The following is a 14,466-nucleotide window of genomic DNA, read 5'->3' as shown; positions in this document are numbered from 1 at the left end:
CCTGCTCAAACCACTTGGTAACAAGAGTGCTTGGGTACTACAGCACTTGATTCAGCCTTCAGAATTTAGCCTTCAGAGCTGATAGCCTAGGAAGTTCCTCTAACTGAATGTGCCCTGAAGCTATGGTTTAAATATGTCCTCTCTCTCTCTCTCTCTCTCATAGGCATAGAATGCCAGTTTTCACAGAGTGTAAGGTCAGAAGGGATCGTTGTGATCATCTAGCGTGACCTGCTGCATAACACAGGCCGTAGAACTTCCCTGAATTATTTCCTGTTTGAACTAGAGCATGTCTTTTAGAAAAATATCCAATCTGGATTTTAAAATGTTCAGTGGTGGAGAATCCACCATAACCTTTGGTATTAAGAAATTAATTGTTGGTGAAACATTTTCAAACCAGCATAGAATGCATTAGAAGGAGGAAAATTCAGAGGAGTTAACAAGAAAGGATAAATGTGGTGTGCAATGCAGAATAGGAAAGGCATATGAACATCTGTTCCACAGGAAGTTAATATTTGGACTTGTTGGTTGTAGAGGAAGAGTTCCTGTTCATAGGCATTAATTGTAATGGTAATTCTGATCCATAAAAGGCTCAGCAGCACTTAACCTCAATTCACTCCCCTTACTGTCCCTTACTCAGAGCTGCCATCAGATTCTCTGTTCTTCTCCACAACTGGAGAGTCTTGGAGGGGAAATTTCTCCTTTATTAATTTCTTAGCTGGAGGGAGCACCCTCTTCATGTTCTTAAGTTCTGGCTGGCTGTAGGAGAGCTCTTGGTCTTCTCACAGTTTCTTCAACACAGGAGGAAAGCAAAATTGGAAGTTGATGAGCGGTATAACTGGCTTCACTCCCGGTTTCTTCCAGTTAGAAATATGCAAAATATTGCTTCTGCAGGGTGTCCGTGTGTATATGCGCAGTACACCTGCTACCTGTCCTTTCTGTATGTGCAGATGGATTTTATGGTGTGCTTGAAGCAACTCAGCCTTCTCTGAAGATGAAAATAGCCATGGAATTATTTGCCATGCCAAGAAGAAAACCTATTACATGAGCAACCCTGGTTTTGGAAGAGGGAGAGAAGGGCTTTTGAAAAGCCAGTCCCAAATAATTTTTTCTATATGGCTTTGTTATTCCACAAACAGATTTTAAGGTACCCCCAGAATAGCTCACCTATTGCCCCCCCACCAGGTTTGCCAAGGGGCCCCTAAGACCTAAGGCCTCTAAGACAGCCCACCAGTCCGCTAATCTGTTTCTGTCCGGTATGGGTTCCCAAGGCAGGCAAGGAATTGTGGGTTTACCCAGGTTTCTCCTTTGGAAACTCCCCAGAACAGATGGGACCTGTTACCCTGAGAGGACACAGATACAGCCTTCCAATAAAAATGATTGACACACAGGCAGTATTATTCCAAAACAAGGCACCTGTTTATTTTGGTGCAAATAGTAATTCCTGATACAATAATCTAAGCATAAATCCCTTTTATTAACATAATCCTACATTACACACAGCTTTATTAACTTAGACATAGGCATGTATACATACTATCTTATTTCAGAGTAACAGCCGTGTTAGTCTGTATTCGCAAAAAGAAAAGGAGTACTTGTGGCACCTTAGAGACTAACCAATTTATTTGAGCATGAGCTTTCGTGAGCTACAGCTCACTTCATCGGATGCATACCGTGGAAACTGCAGCAGACTTTATATATACACAGAGAATGCTGCAGTTTCCACGGTATGCATCCGATGAAGTGAGCTGTAGCTCACGAAAGCTCATGCTCAAATAAATTGGTTAGTCTCTAAGGTGCCACAAGTCCTCCTTTTCTTTATACTATCTTATAACTATCTATCAGCACGCTCATTCTCTCTGTGGGCATCTCTCCCTCTGCTGTCATGGTCCTTTTCTGCTCTGTACCAGCAGCTGCCTCTGCTGCCATTCATCCTGAAGCTGCTGCTGCTTCTTCTTACTTCTATATCTGCTGCTCCTGACTTCTCCCCCTCCATAACTGATCATTGAAAAATCCCTTTTGGCCCACTGCCTTTTATACAGGTTTGCCAGCCATCAGACCCTTTCTGAGTACACCCACATTATGATTATTGGCTACTTCCTAATCCTTCTCTTTAGTCTCCAATCACAATTGTTCGAAACATGATTGTTGCAGCAATGTTTACCACATTTGGATATTATGGTCCGTACTGGATATTATGGTCTGCAATCAAATATTATGGCCTCTTTAGTATTATGAGCTGTAACCTACTCCTGTGCTGAGCATGCTCCACTGACCTACTTAGGTGACCTTTAGCCCACATTTGTACTGAGCATGCTCCACTTTTTACTTGGCTGCATGCCAACATTCCACACATCCCAGACTGTAAACAATTATCTCATTCTTTCAGGGCAGCATGTTCAGTTTCCAATTGTTACTTTATTTATCTTAATGTTATGGTTTGCTGTTGCCACCCTATTTCCTGCCAATCTAATTTACTTTTGCCCCTATTTTCAGTGAATGGTGGCAAAGTGATAATTTTAGCGCTGTGCTTAAGGATGGGATGGAGTTGTCATAAAAATCTTCTGTTTCAGTTTCATGGGTTTTTCTCTGGAGAATTTTGTTCTAATCAAAATAGCAGTTTTGGGGCACTCTTTCTCTTTCTTAGGTGCTTTTCCAAAAGTCCCCAAAGCATTTAACAGAACATGTTTTAGACTCTTCATCGCTTTCTTGCTCAATATTCCAGATGCATTTTCAAAATGAAAACATAACTTGCAGCATTTCTTGCTCTTCCTCAGGCTGGAGGAAACTTCTTTCTAAACAAACATTTTTAAAAGTAATGTTTTGAGCTCTCCTGATGCACTGGAGTCTGAAAAATATACTGCAGAGGTCAAAGTGTCACAAGTCCTCCTCATCCAGCTGCCCTGAAAATTTTCTGCCTTGTGGAAGAGAGGCCAGTTTGGATTGCAAGCCAGGGAAAGCTCATCACCCCAGCTGAGCCAGATCCCAGAGCTGATACAGGGCTTTCACTCAGATCGGGTCTGTGACAAAAATGCAGCAGCTTAGCTGCCTGGCGAGGCTGGCATGCTGATGCTTTGTGCATGTCCTGGTGCTGACAGCCCAGCAGATCACTAGATACGCAGCAGTAAATAAATACAGATTAGAATTCACAGCACAGAGAGAAATATGCTTCCGACCCCTCAAAGACCTACTTTCTTAACAGAATGGAATAACATTGCAGGACAGCTTTCAGTTGTGCTCATGGTCACCAGTTGTAGGGCTCTTGTTACACTGCAAGACAGCTAACATTGTTGCAGTCTCATTCTTACTAATAAATGTCACTCTAGACATTCATATCAATGGTAAATGTGTTGGGGGAATGGGGTTAGACAAGAAATTTAAAAACGGGGAGAAGGCAAAAGAGAAATATACTCCCTGTGCTGGCTTGTCCTTAGTGGAACATCTGCACTATGTCGGTATGTCCTAATGATCTCTTCTGTCTAACTCCAGTGTGCGACAATTAAGGTTGTTAAATCATAAGGTTTTTTTGGTTTTAAAGATCCCAGAGGCTCTGCAAAAAAGAGAATGGATGCTTTATCTCACCTTAGATCTGTTGAGTGCTGACACACAAGCATAACCTTGAAAAGATACCAGTGTATCATAAAACACAAATAGGGCAGGTTTTTCCCTTTTGTCTGGATTCCAGGTCACACTCAAACCATTTTTCATTACTCTCTTTCTTTCTTTTTTCAAATGAGGAGCCCCATCTTTAAGGATTGTGTGTATATATATATTCTTGACTGATGAACTCTTTTATGCACACAAGCTTGTTCATCCAATAAAAGCCTTTTTTTTTTTTTTTTTTTTAAATCAAACCATAAATTACAAGATGATTTCATGGCAAAGCCTTAGGGCAGGTCAAAATTGTTTGTTAATGTTTATTCTTTCCTCTTCTAGAACATAGTTAAATAAAAGAATGTGTGTGTGTGTATATATATCAAAGGCCTGCTTCAGTTATGTTTGTAATCTCACACACAGACACACAATGGACACAAACTACAGGTAAGATGCACTGTGTGTATTGCTTATAAAGCTATAACTGACTGAATTATACATAATGGTCCGTCTGTCTGATACGTGTTGGCCTCTGTCCTGTTCACAAACTGCCTGCTCACTGACCATGATTTTCCTGAATTTGTTCGTTATCAGGACTTGTTCAAATCGTTTGTCAAAACAGATAACAGCCTGCAGATTTTCTGAGAACTGAGCACTGTGGGCTAGATTCTGACCTGTACACTGCTTGGAGGAGCCACACAGGAGGAACTGATTGATTGACTGATTCATGAATATGGCTAAACTGAATCACAAGTCAGATTATACTAATGTGTCACTAATGTTGATCCAACCAGCTCTATTTAAAACACATCGGTTTTTAGGGTTACGTGGGGCTATTTAGAACCAGGCCTGAGTTAGAAGTAGTGCAGAGCCACCCCCCACTAGCAGGAGCAACAGAATTCAGAAAATGCCTCCAGACCCTTCCCATTGTGCAGAGAGAATACACAGACTGCTATGCCCTTTTAAGTTCTGTTGTTGGGGCATGATGGGGGTAGCCCTATAGCACAGAGCACAGGGACTGCAATTCTACCAAGCCCTTAAATCAGTCACTCATTGATTAGAAGGAAGCTCTTTACTACCTCTTTTCCTACCCCATGTAAAGGCTAGACAGACGCCAAGCCTTAGTGAGTTGTTGACCAACAGTAGTCACTACTTATGTTCCCTACCCCCACCACAGCCCATTGAAGAATTATATGATGCCAGATCATCTGAGAATGATCTTGACAGTAGTACGTCTCCATGAGCAGAATGTGCTGCAGATGGTTTTGTTATATACATATTGTATTATTGACAGTTTTACACAGGGAATTGCTACTGCAAAACTTTGTTTTATCATCATAAAATAATGACTGAAGTGGGTTGAGGCAGTTCCCCACCTCTCCAGGTCAACTTTTTGCCCCATTTGCCAGCTTACTTGCAACTCAGTCCTTGGAAAACCACTGCTAGTGGATATAAATGATCACTGACTATTCTTAGATGGTGTAAATCAGTCATAGAATCCTAGAAATGTAGGGTTAGAAGGGACATCCAGAGGTCCTCTAGTCCTTCCCCTTTGCTGAGGCAGGATTAAGTATTGTAGCTTTATTGAAATTCCACTGGAGACCCAATGTAGTTCTATTGAAGCCATCTGTGGAACTATACCACCAGCTGAGGATCTGGCCACTTACATCCTCACTAAGCTCATTTTATTAGCGGAGGACTAATTTAAAAAAGCTCTTTCCTGATCTTTTTTGTGTTTAAAATGTCCTCAAGGGCATTGTTTTAAATATTCTTCCTGTCAAAAATATAAAGGGAAGGGTAAACCCCTTTAAAATCACTCCTGGCCAGAGGAAAAATCCTCTCACCTGTAAAGGGTTAAGAAGCTAAAGGTAACCTCGCTGGCACCTGACCAAAATGACCAATGAGGAGACAAGATACTTTCAAAAGCTGGGAGGAGGGAGAGAAACAAAGGGTCTGTGTCTGTCTGTATGCTGCTTTTGCCGGGGATAGACCAGGAATGGAGTCTTAGAACTTTAGTAAGTAATCTAGCTAGGTATGTGTTAGATTATGATTTCTTTAAATGGCTGAGAAAAGAATTGTGCTGAATAGAATGACTATTCCTGTCTGTGTGTCTTTTTTGTAACTTAAGGTTTTGCCTAGAGGGATTCTCTATGTTTTGAATCTAATTACCCTGTAAGGTATCTACCATCCTGATTTTACAGAGATGATTCCTTTATTTCTATTTACTTCTATTAAAAGTCTTCTTGTAAGAAAACTGAATGCTTTTTCATTGTTCTCAGATCCAAGGGTTTGGGTCTGTGGTCACCTATGCAAATTGGTGAGGATTTTTACTAAACCTTTCGCAGGAAGTGGGGTGCAAGGGTTGGGAGGATTTTGGGGGGAAAGATGTGTCCAAACTACGTTTCCCAGTAAACCCAGTTAAAGTTTGGTGGTGGCAGTGGAAATTCCAAGGACAAAGGATATAATTAATTTGTACCTTGGGGAAGTTTTAACCTAAGCTGGTGAAAGTAAGCTTAGGAGGTTTTCATGCAGGTCCCCACATCTGTACCCTAGAGTTCAGAGTGGGGGAGGAACCTTGACACTTCCCCTCCCCCTTCATATTAGAAAATATATGGCCCAAACTTGCCCTTCTGAGTGAAGACTTTGGCCAAATCTTTGTGGGACTAGGAATGTGACATCAGAAGAGGCTGAAACCTGAGCTGCAGCTCTTCAAGAAGTAGCTGTGGAGTGTTAGGCTGGGGCAGAATGAAGAGAGACGCTGCATTCTGTGTACTGCCAGCATTTTAAAAAAATCTGATCTCATTTAGAGCTTCATTTGAGCTATTGCATTATTAGAAAATAAAGGAGAGGAGTTGGGGTAAAGCAGAGCCCTGACAATCAGTAGCTTTCATATTTTCAAATGCATCTAACATGTCCTTCGCCTGTTGGACAGTCCTAGTGAAGCCTTCCAGAAAGCCAAGTGATGTCATGATATTCCAGTATCTGACATTCAGATCCTGCAGTCACCATGGAGCTGACCTACCCTCTTGCAAATCTGAGATGGAAAAGACCTGTTAGGTCATCTAGTCCATCTGCCTGCCAGTGTTTGCTTTTTCTTTCTGATTTCCCATGTCTTAATTAAACTTGTCCTTGTTTCCTTCCTCCTTATCAGGCATATGTATCTCTTCAAACCCTTCAAAATCATTGCTCTCTTCCGCAGCATTGTATCAGATAATAAAGTACATACTTCATCTCTTTCTCCTCTAGGACCTGAAATAAATCACTCCCCATCAGGATCTGAAATGCAGTAAATCACCATTGTCCACCGTCTGTTCCATTTTCAGTTGTGTATACTGCACTATCATAAATGTTTTTGCTAACTGTATCTAGCAGTTGCCTCTCCTGCTCCTGTTCATATGCTAAATTTCTACTGTACCTATTTTTAGGAATATTTTCCTTTCTTTAACAATCAGTGGCTATTAGGATCCCTATCTGATTTCATTTCTGTGGAAGGCAGCAGCTATGACCTCTTTAGACCTAGATATGTGTATGTTTTCTCTTTTACTCCTAATCCTGCTCTTCCTTTTTTTGCTGCTTCTTTAGACTTCCTTCTTATAATTGGCTTAATGCCTTGCTTCTTCCTCCTTGTTCAATATTCTATCTATTTGTAATACCTTTACTATTCCTTTCATCATTGCTTCTGATTTTCCTTTGTTCTTATAAAAACATTTATGAAAGGCTGCTCAAGAGGTGTGTGCTGAATGAAACTAATGAAGTGGCAGCTCTCAGGAAAAATGGCCAGTGAGGCTGGAACACCATTCCAAACAGACAAGTCAAAAGATGAACCAAAGCATCACCATGTACAAGGGCCCTGGGTCCCAGCATTGTGTGGCACGTTTATTGAGTTTTCAACTTCCTAAGGACATAATAAGCTTAGATCTCATTCAACAGTTCTTAGGCCAGGTATTGTGGCTTAGTCAAAATACTTTTAATATGCAATTTTCTTAGTGGTTTGGATAATGGAGATGGGTCAGGTTTTAATTCATGTATATAATGTATAATATCATGTATATTAGACAAACACCTGTCAGGGATTAATACTTAGTCCTGCCATGAGTGTAGGGGACTGGACTAGATGACCTCTCAAGGTACCTTACAGTCCTATGATTCTATGATAATCAGTGATATATTATTTTAACAGATGTTGTGTCCATTAGTTTTAAGCATCTAAAGTTAACTTTTTCTAATCACACCTTAACCATTAGAGCAAACATGGATTCCAGCATATGTAATCCTTTCAGACACTGAGGGCTTTTGTTCTGTAACACTCCAACCTTTGTTTGCCTAAGAAAGCCCCAATGGCTCTCAAAACATTATTGAGCTGGTCTTCATTGTGCAAATATAGTGTTCCCTCAACCAAATTGCTTGTCCTTTCTATGCTTGTTGAGAATATAAGCATTGTTGGGCCACCTCAAATTCAAACTCGGTTCAGAATAATCTGAAGGTACAACCTTCTGTCAGAAAATGCTGATTCAACAAAGTCTTCATAGGTTGAAACACTGCCAAAACAAAGACACTGAAATGAAGTTATCACAACAAAGCACTTCGACCTTATCAAAACAAAACATTTCAATATTTCCAAAACAAAGCCATTTGGAATTTCTCTTCCATAGGAGAGAACATTTTGTCTTTTTGTTCCAATTCAGAATGACAGAAAATTTTGAAATGTTGGAAATTCCCATGGAATGGACATTCCGACTTTCGACCAGTTATAGACTTTAGCTCAGTGGTGGGCAACCTGCAGCCCATGGGCCACACACAACCCATCAGGATAATCCACTGGCAGGCCAAATGACTGTTTGTTACACTGACCGTCCGCACACTTGGTCGCCCGCAGCTCCCACTGCTGCGGTTTGTCGTTCCCAGCCCATGGGAGCTGTGGGAAGCGGTGCAGGCCACATGTTGCCCACCACTGCTCTAGCCACTGCAGATTCACATCTCCAGCCCTGACTTCCTGTCATCTCCACAGACCTTGTCCATGTTTGAGGCTAAAGCTTACTGCTTTTTCCTCCACTTAATTCTACAGAGAGAAATAGCCACTGGTCCTTAGTGACCCAGGACCATATTTTTCAATAAAACATAATTTTCTTCTGTTCTTTATTTTTATGTCCATGAGGGAATATAGAAAAAGGAAATATTACCCACATGAACATTTTTGGTTTTCAGAGGCCACATGCACAAAGCATACCCTGGGATTGTAACCTCTTGCCCTGTAAGATCTCTGTAATATCTTGTATATCCTCCCTCTTGTTTTATCGTGGATCTTCCAAAACAAACACATCTGCAGAGCCACGAGATAGGCCTCAGAGTATAATAAGGCTAGGATCACAACCCTTGTTGATTTTAGGTAGGAGGCGATGCTGCTGCCCATGGGGCATTTGAGCTAATCTCTCTCAGGTGCTACTCTTTCTTCTCCAGTCCCTCATAAACACTAAAACAATACTCATAACTACAATCTTGGCAGTTTGTTTTTGTGAGCAAAGAACTTTCCTGTGTATTAAAACTCCAGGAGCATGTAAGTTTTTTTGGTTTTTTTTTTATGGAAAACTTTGTCCAAAGAATATGGCTTTGCATCTTGAAAAAGTGGAATGTCCTGCAGAGATTGTGGGAGGCTTGGTGATGTAAACATCAGCAGCAAACCCTGTGTCATTAAGACTCTCTTGCATTTCTCTCACAGAGGGGCTGGAATTCCATTTCAGAAGTAGCTTCTGCTTGAATTAATATGCAGTTCTGAACTTCACAAAACAGAACAACTTAAAAGTTTAAACCATATGTCTGACTGAGCATTCTGCATGAAAGAAACAAGTCATTTAGTGTCAAGGACAGTGACTCTTGATACATTTCATATGTGATGTTACTGTTCCTCTGTTCTGAAGCAAGCTCTTCAAATCAGTTTAATTCTCACTTATCTAGCCCCTAGAGGATGAAAAGTGCAGGTGAAATATGGCATGCTATCACTGAGGCAATTTATTTGGAAAGCTTTGCTCTGATGAATTTGCTTTAAGAGAGATTTATTGTTTAAAAGATGAGTAAAGAGGAACCACTAACACAGGGAAATCAATACCATTTTCACAAATGAGAGCTAGGAAGAGTAGGGAAATCTATATAGTCAGCTAATAATGCATTTTTTTTTTTTTGTCAGCAGGGAAAGTTTAGGGACTTTTTTCACTCAGCTCTGATGGACCCGGTGTCACAGCAGGTACCCTCTAGTCAAATGCAGGAGATGGATACAGCTTCTTCTAGAGATCATCAAAACCTAAATGAGTACATGTCAACCACACAGAACGTGCTTTTTCTTTAGACCCTATTCAGCACCAACCTATAATTCCCCATGTGTCAAACTTTAATCTCCCATGAATTTGTTCTCAGATTACCAATACATAATTATAGAGGTCTTGGCTGTTACTACTCCAATTAAGCTTTGCAGTGCAATCTCCAGTATGTATTGGATGCATTGTGAAATTCTGCATGGTTGGCACTAGCTGAATTCATTTTTAAAAAAGAATAGAATTTAGAGAAAATAGTTTGCTATTTTCTGAATGTGAAGAATCTCAGAATATTGGATAAAAGCCACATGGAGCGGAACATGTCTATGTGGGGACTGGTAAATGTATATGATCTGAGTTTTATGAAACATGACCCTTTTTGTATCTTTACAAAGATCTTACAGTATTTGTATTCTTCTCTTTTTTTATATTGGCAATATTAGGAATGTCAAGTCTCATTCTCTCTGTCTTGCTGGATGTCTCCCTTGGAGGCACCAGAGATGTAAATTGGGAGCTTTCTCAACCCTTAATTATGATGGGGAGAGGACTGTTATTGAATTATGAAAAAAAGACCCCTTCTGTGATGGGGTGTTCACCCCACACCAGCCCTGAAAGAATTAAAGAAGCTGAGAACAGGCCAATTAGTGTGCGAGCCTGCACAGGAGGGGCTTATGCTGGAGAAGCAACCCATGACTGGAAGATGAAGCTCAGCTGAGCAAGTGTGGGCTGAGCAAGTATAAAGCCAAGAAACTGGCAACAGAAGGGCTATAGTGAGGAAGTCTGCAATCACCATCTGTGCATTAAAGAGAGAAGGAGGGAACTCGGAGAAAGAGTAGGAGCATAGGAGCCTGGCCCTCAGGGAAGGGTGTAGCCAGAAAGCCTTTCGGAGGCAGAGTAGGAAGCATCCCAGGGAGAGAACAGCAAGTTTGGGAACTCATTAGACCTTGGCTGTGTGTTGTAAGGTCCCTGGGCTGGAACCCAGAGTAGTAGGTAGGCCCAGGTTCCCCTACCAACCATTGATGGAGTGGCATTGCCTGGAGTCCAGTGAGACACTATATTCCAGAAGGGGAAAACCCATAGTGTCCTGGCCGGAGGGCCGAGTCACAAAGAGGAAGCTGCAGCTTCCGGAGTGAGGGGCTGCAGAGTTAGAGGGAGGACGATGGGAAGAGAGAGCCCCAAGGGGAGGCACCAGTCCTAAAAGAAAGCTATTCCCCAGAACAGCCAGGAGGGGGTGCCATCTGTGGTAAGTGAATAACAGGAGACACTGTCTCCCAACTATATATGTCTGTGTTAAAAAGAGGTCAGCAAAAATAAAGTTTTAAACGTTCTGAATAAAAATCTCTTTTCTCTTGCTGTGTTGTTCACTTTTCATTTGATTGGTATTTGATATCAGTCCTATTAGTTTCCAGTCATCCAATAAAGCAGAGTAGACAAAACTCAATTTAATAATGTAAAAATACAAGTAGAGGAAAAAAATTATGGGTGGAGGGAACTTTCTCGCCTTCTTCAGAGGTTATAGAGAATTCAAAAGGGCAACAGCTATTTATTTTATTGCATTTTTGCAGGGCAACTTTAAGTATTCTTTGCTGTTGGTGGGGATGTGGGTGGAAAAGTTCTTAAATGGGAGATTCCAGTAGTTTTAAGATTCTATATTTCTTGGTTTAATACGTCTCCATTTGTCTCTTCTATTGCATTGAATGGGAAGTGATAAATGTCATTTTAACTAGAGACAGATGAATAACGTAAAGAAAGATATCTTATTTCAAAAGCACAATGGTAATCACAATTGCATTAAGTTTATAGACTTTCACTTTAGGCCACACTGTTTTAAGAGCAGGGCTTGCACAGCTTAATTCTCAGATTAGTTACAGCTATACATGTGTCACAACTCATGCTTCACACATACACTCCACAACACAGCTGAAAAAGTTAGTCAGCTGAGTTGCTGGGGGGAAAAAATATTAAGCCATTTTATAGTAATCTCTATTTTACTACTCTCAGGTTTACTGTAATCTTGCAAAGGTTCTGGAAAAAAGCACAAACTATAAAGTGTTTACATTTTTTAAATAAAAATGATATAGAAATCTAAACAGCAGCACTGGATGAAATTCACCACTGTGCAGAGGGTCAGCTTATGGGCTATCTACCAACAATTCAAGGGTGTGTGTCCCTGGAACTAACCCAAATAAGGCTGAATTTCACACCCAGTAGTAAAACAATTATTTTTACATGCACGTGCGCACACACACACACGTTGTGTTCATAATGAAAATACAAAGAAATTGTAAGCATTTGTGCATTTCTTCTACCATAAATGCAGCAGTGGCAGATATACAATAACTGTTGCAAAAGCGAGATTCATAAGAAGTTCTTGTAGCTCTACACAGGAGCTAACGTGGGATGAAATTCTGCTCTCAGAAGACATTTGGTATTTATAGTGCTTATGATCTAAGGATCCAGAAGCACTTCACAGACACTGGACCAAATTAGTCCTGCTTGCATAAAGTCTGCCCAGGTTCGGATGTGGCAACATGAGGGACCCCAACCTCCCTTGCACCTTGAGTGCTCTAAACTACGCTGGAGACTGGGCCCAAATACAAACAACCCCATGATGAGGGAACTGCAAATAGCCCCTTTGAACCACTCAGATGCCCCAAGTACATAGTGGGGTGAACTGAATGTTTAGAATCGGGCCCATGGTGCATGTGTATATTGCAGTAAAAACCTGTAGCACTGAGTCTCCGAGTCCAGCTCAACTGTCTCGGGTTCATGGGGATCACGCTGCGGGTCTGAAAATTGCAGTGCAGGTGTTCAGGCTTAGGCTGCAATTTTTAGCCTGGTGAGCCCAAGTCAGCTGACCAGACCAGCCACAGCTGAGCCATGTTTCAGAGTAACAGCCGTGTTAGTCTGTATTCGCAAAAAGAAAAGGAGTACCTGTGGCACCTTAGAGATTAACCAATTTATCTGAGCATAAGCTTTCGTGAGCTACAGCTCACTTCATCGGATGCATACTGTGGAAAGTGTAGAAGATCTTTCATGCTTTGTGAGTATATAAGTTTTATACACTTTCCACAGTATGCATCCGATGAAGTGAGCTGTAGCTCACGAAAGCTTATGCTCAAATAAATTGGTTAGTCTCTAAGGTGCCCCAAGTACTCCTTTTCTTTTAGCTGAGCCATGGGGTTTTTTTGTATAAAGGCCCTGCTAAGAGCATGGCAAGGGGCAAGTATTTTTAATAAGTAAATGTCAAAGATTAGTGTTTAAAATATACCTAGAAGAGATATACGGTTAAATACAAAAAAGCAAGAGCTGAAAGTAATTTTTAACAACAAAAAGGGGTAGAAATGAAAATAGTCAGGTTAGATACAAAAATATACAGGTTAAAAAAGGCGCTAAAGTATACAGAAGAAAAGGCAAAAGTTAAAATGACTTTTAAAATGTATTAGGCAAGGGTTAAACATTTTTTATTAATATGAACTAACAAGATGAGTGCCTGACCTCATCCTGACCACTTTGCATGTAAGTTGTTTCTTGTTTTCCTCTTCCTTTGTATTTTGTCTTTAGACTCGGCTCTCTTAGAGGCAGATAGAAGCACATAGGGTGACCTATGTGTTTGTATAGTACCTAGCACACAGTGGGACCCAGTTCTGATTGGGACTTATAGGCACTACTGCAATGTAAATAATGCTAGTAGTCATGGTAGAAAAGAAAGCAGACATAATGGTTTGGATGCATTGTATGGGGACACTGTTCAAACCTGCTTGTCAAGTAAGAGATCTGAGCCACAGAGAGTTCTTATGTCTTGAATTACAAGGGGAAAAGATTGTTATTCAAAGCTGTTGCCCAGGCAGACAGGAAAACAAAGAGGAAGGTACGTGATGGAACCAGTAACTGTAATCAGTTGGTGGGTTTTGGACTGCATCCGCCTCCCAGAAATCTAAACTACAATCCAAAATCTGTGCACTTCCTGACACGAGACGCTTATAGAGAGATTGTGGGGGAAGGACAGGATAAGAGTGAGAGTCATGAGAATGTTACAAAAACAGAACAGAAATTCAATGGAACAAGGCTCTCTTTTAGGGTGGTTAGAAATTGAAATAGAAGCTTTTAAGGGAAAAGTGCTATTTGCCCCCAAGTTAAAAAAATAGTGATATTTTTAGCCACCTAAAGGAGCTGCAAGTAGTGTTCTCTACTACAGCTTTATAGACCTCAACTCATAAACAAACTCTTTCCTGATATTAAAGAGACAAAATGGGTGAGGTAATATCTTTTATTGGACCAGCCTCTGTTGGTGTGAGAGACAAGCTTTCAAGCTTACACAGAGCTCTTTTTCAGGTCCTGATGTGTTAGGTAGAGTTCATAGGGGCAGTTTGATAGCGACAGTCTGGGACTTTTTCTTAGAGGCACCTATTATCCCAGTACTCCCTGTCCTGATTTTTCATACTTGCTGTCTGGTCACCCTTATGTCAGGTCAGGGAAGATAAACTGAGTAACCTTCAGCTCTATATACTGTACTATACCTCCCCCTACTGCTCAGCCCATGGAAAACGACATCCACTTATTTATAGAA

Source organism: Lepidochelys kempii, chromosome 2 (genome assembly GCF_965140285.1).
Source record: "Lepidochelys kempii isolate rLepKem1 chromosome 2, rLepKem1.hap1, whole genome shotgun sequence".
NCBI lineage: Eukaryota > Metazoa > Chordata > Testudines > Cheloniidae > Lepidochelys > Lepidochelys kempii.
The sequence above is the reverse complement of the archived record's forward strand: the minus strand, read 5'-3'. Positions refer to the sequence as shown.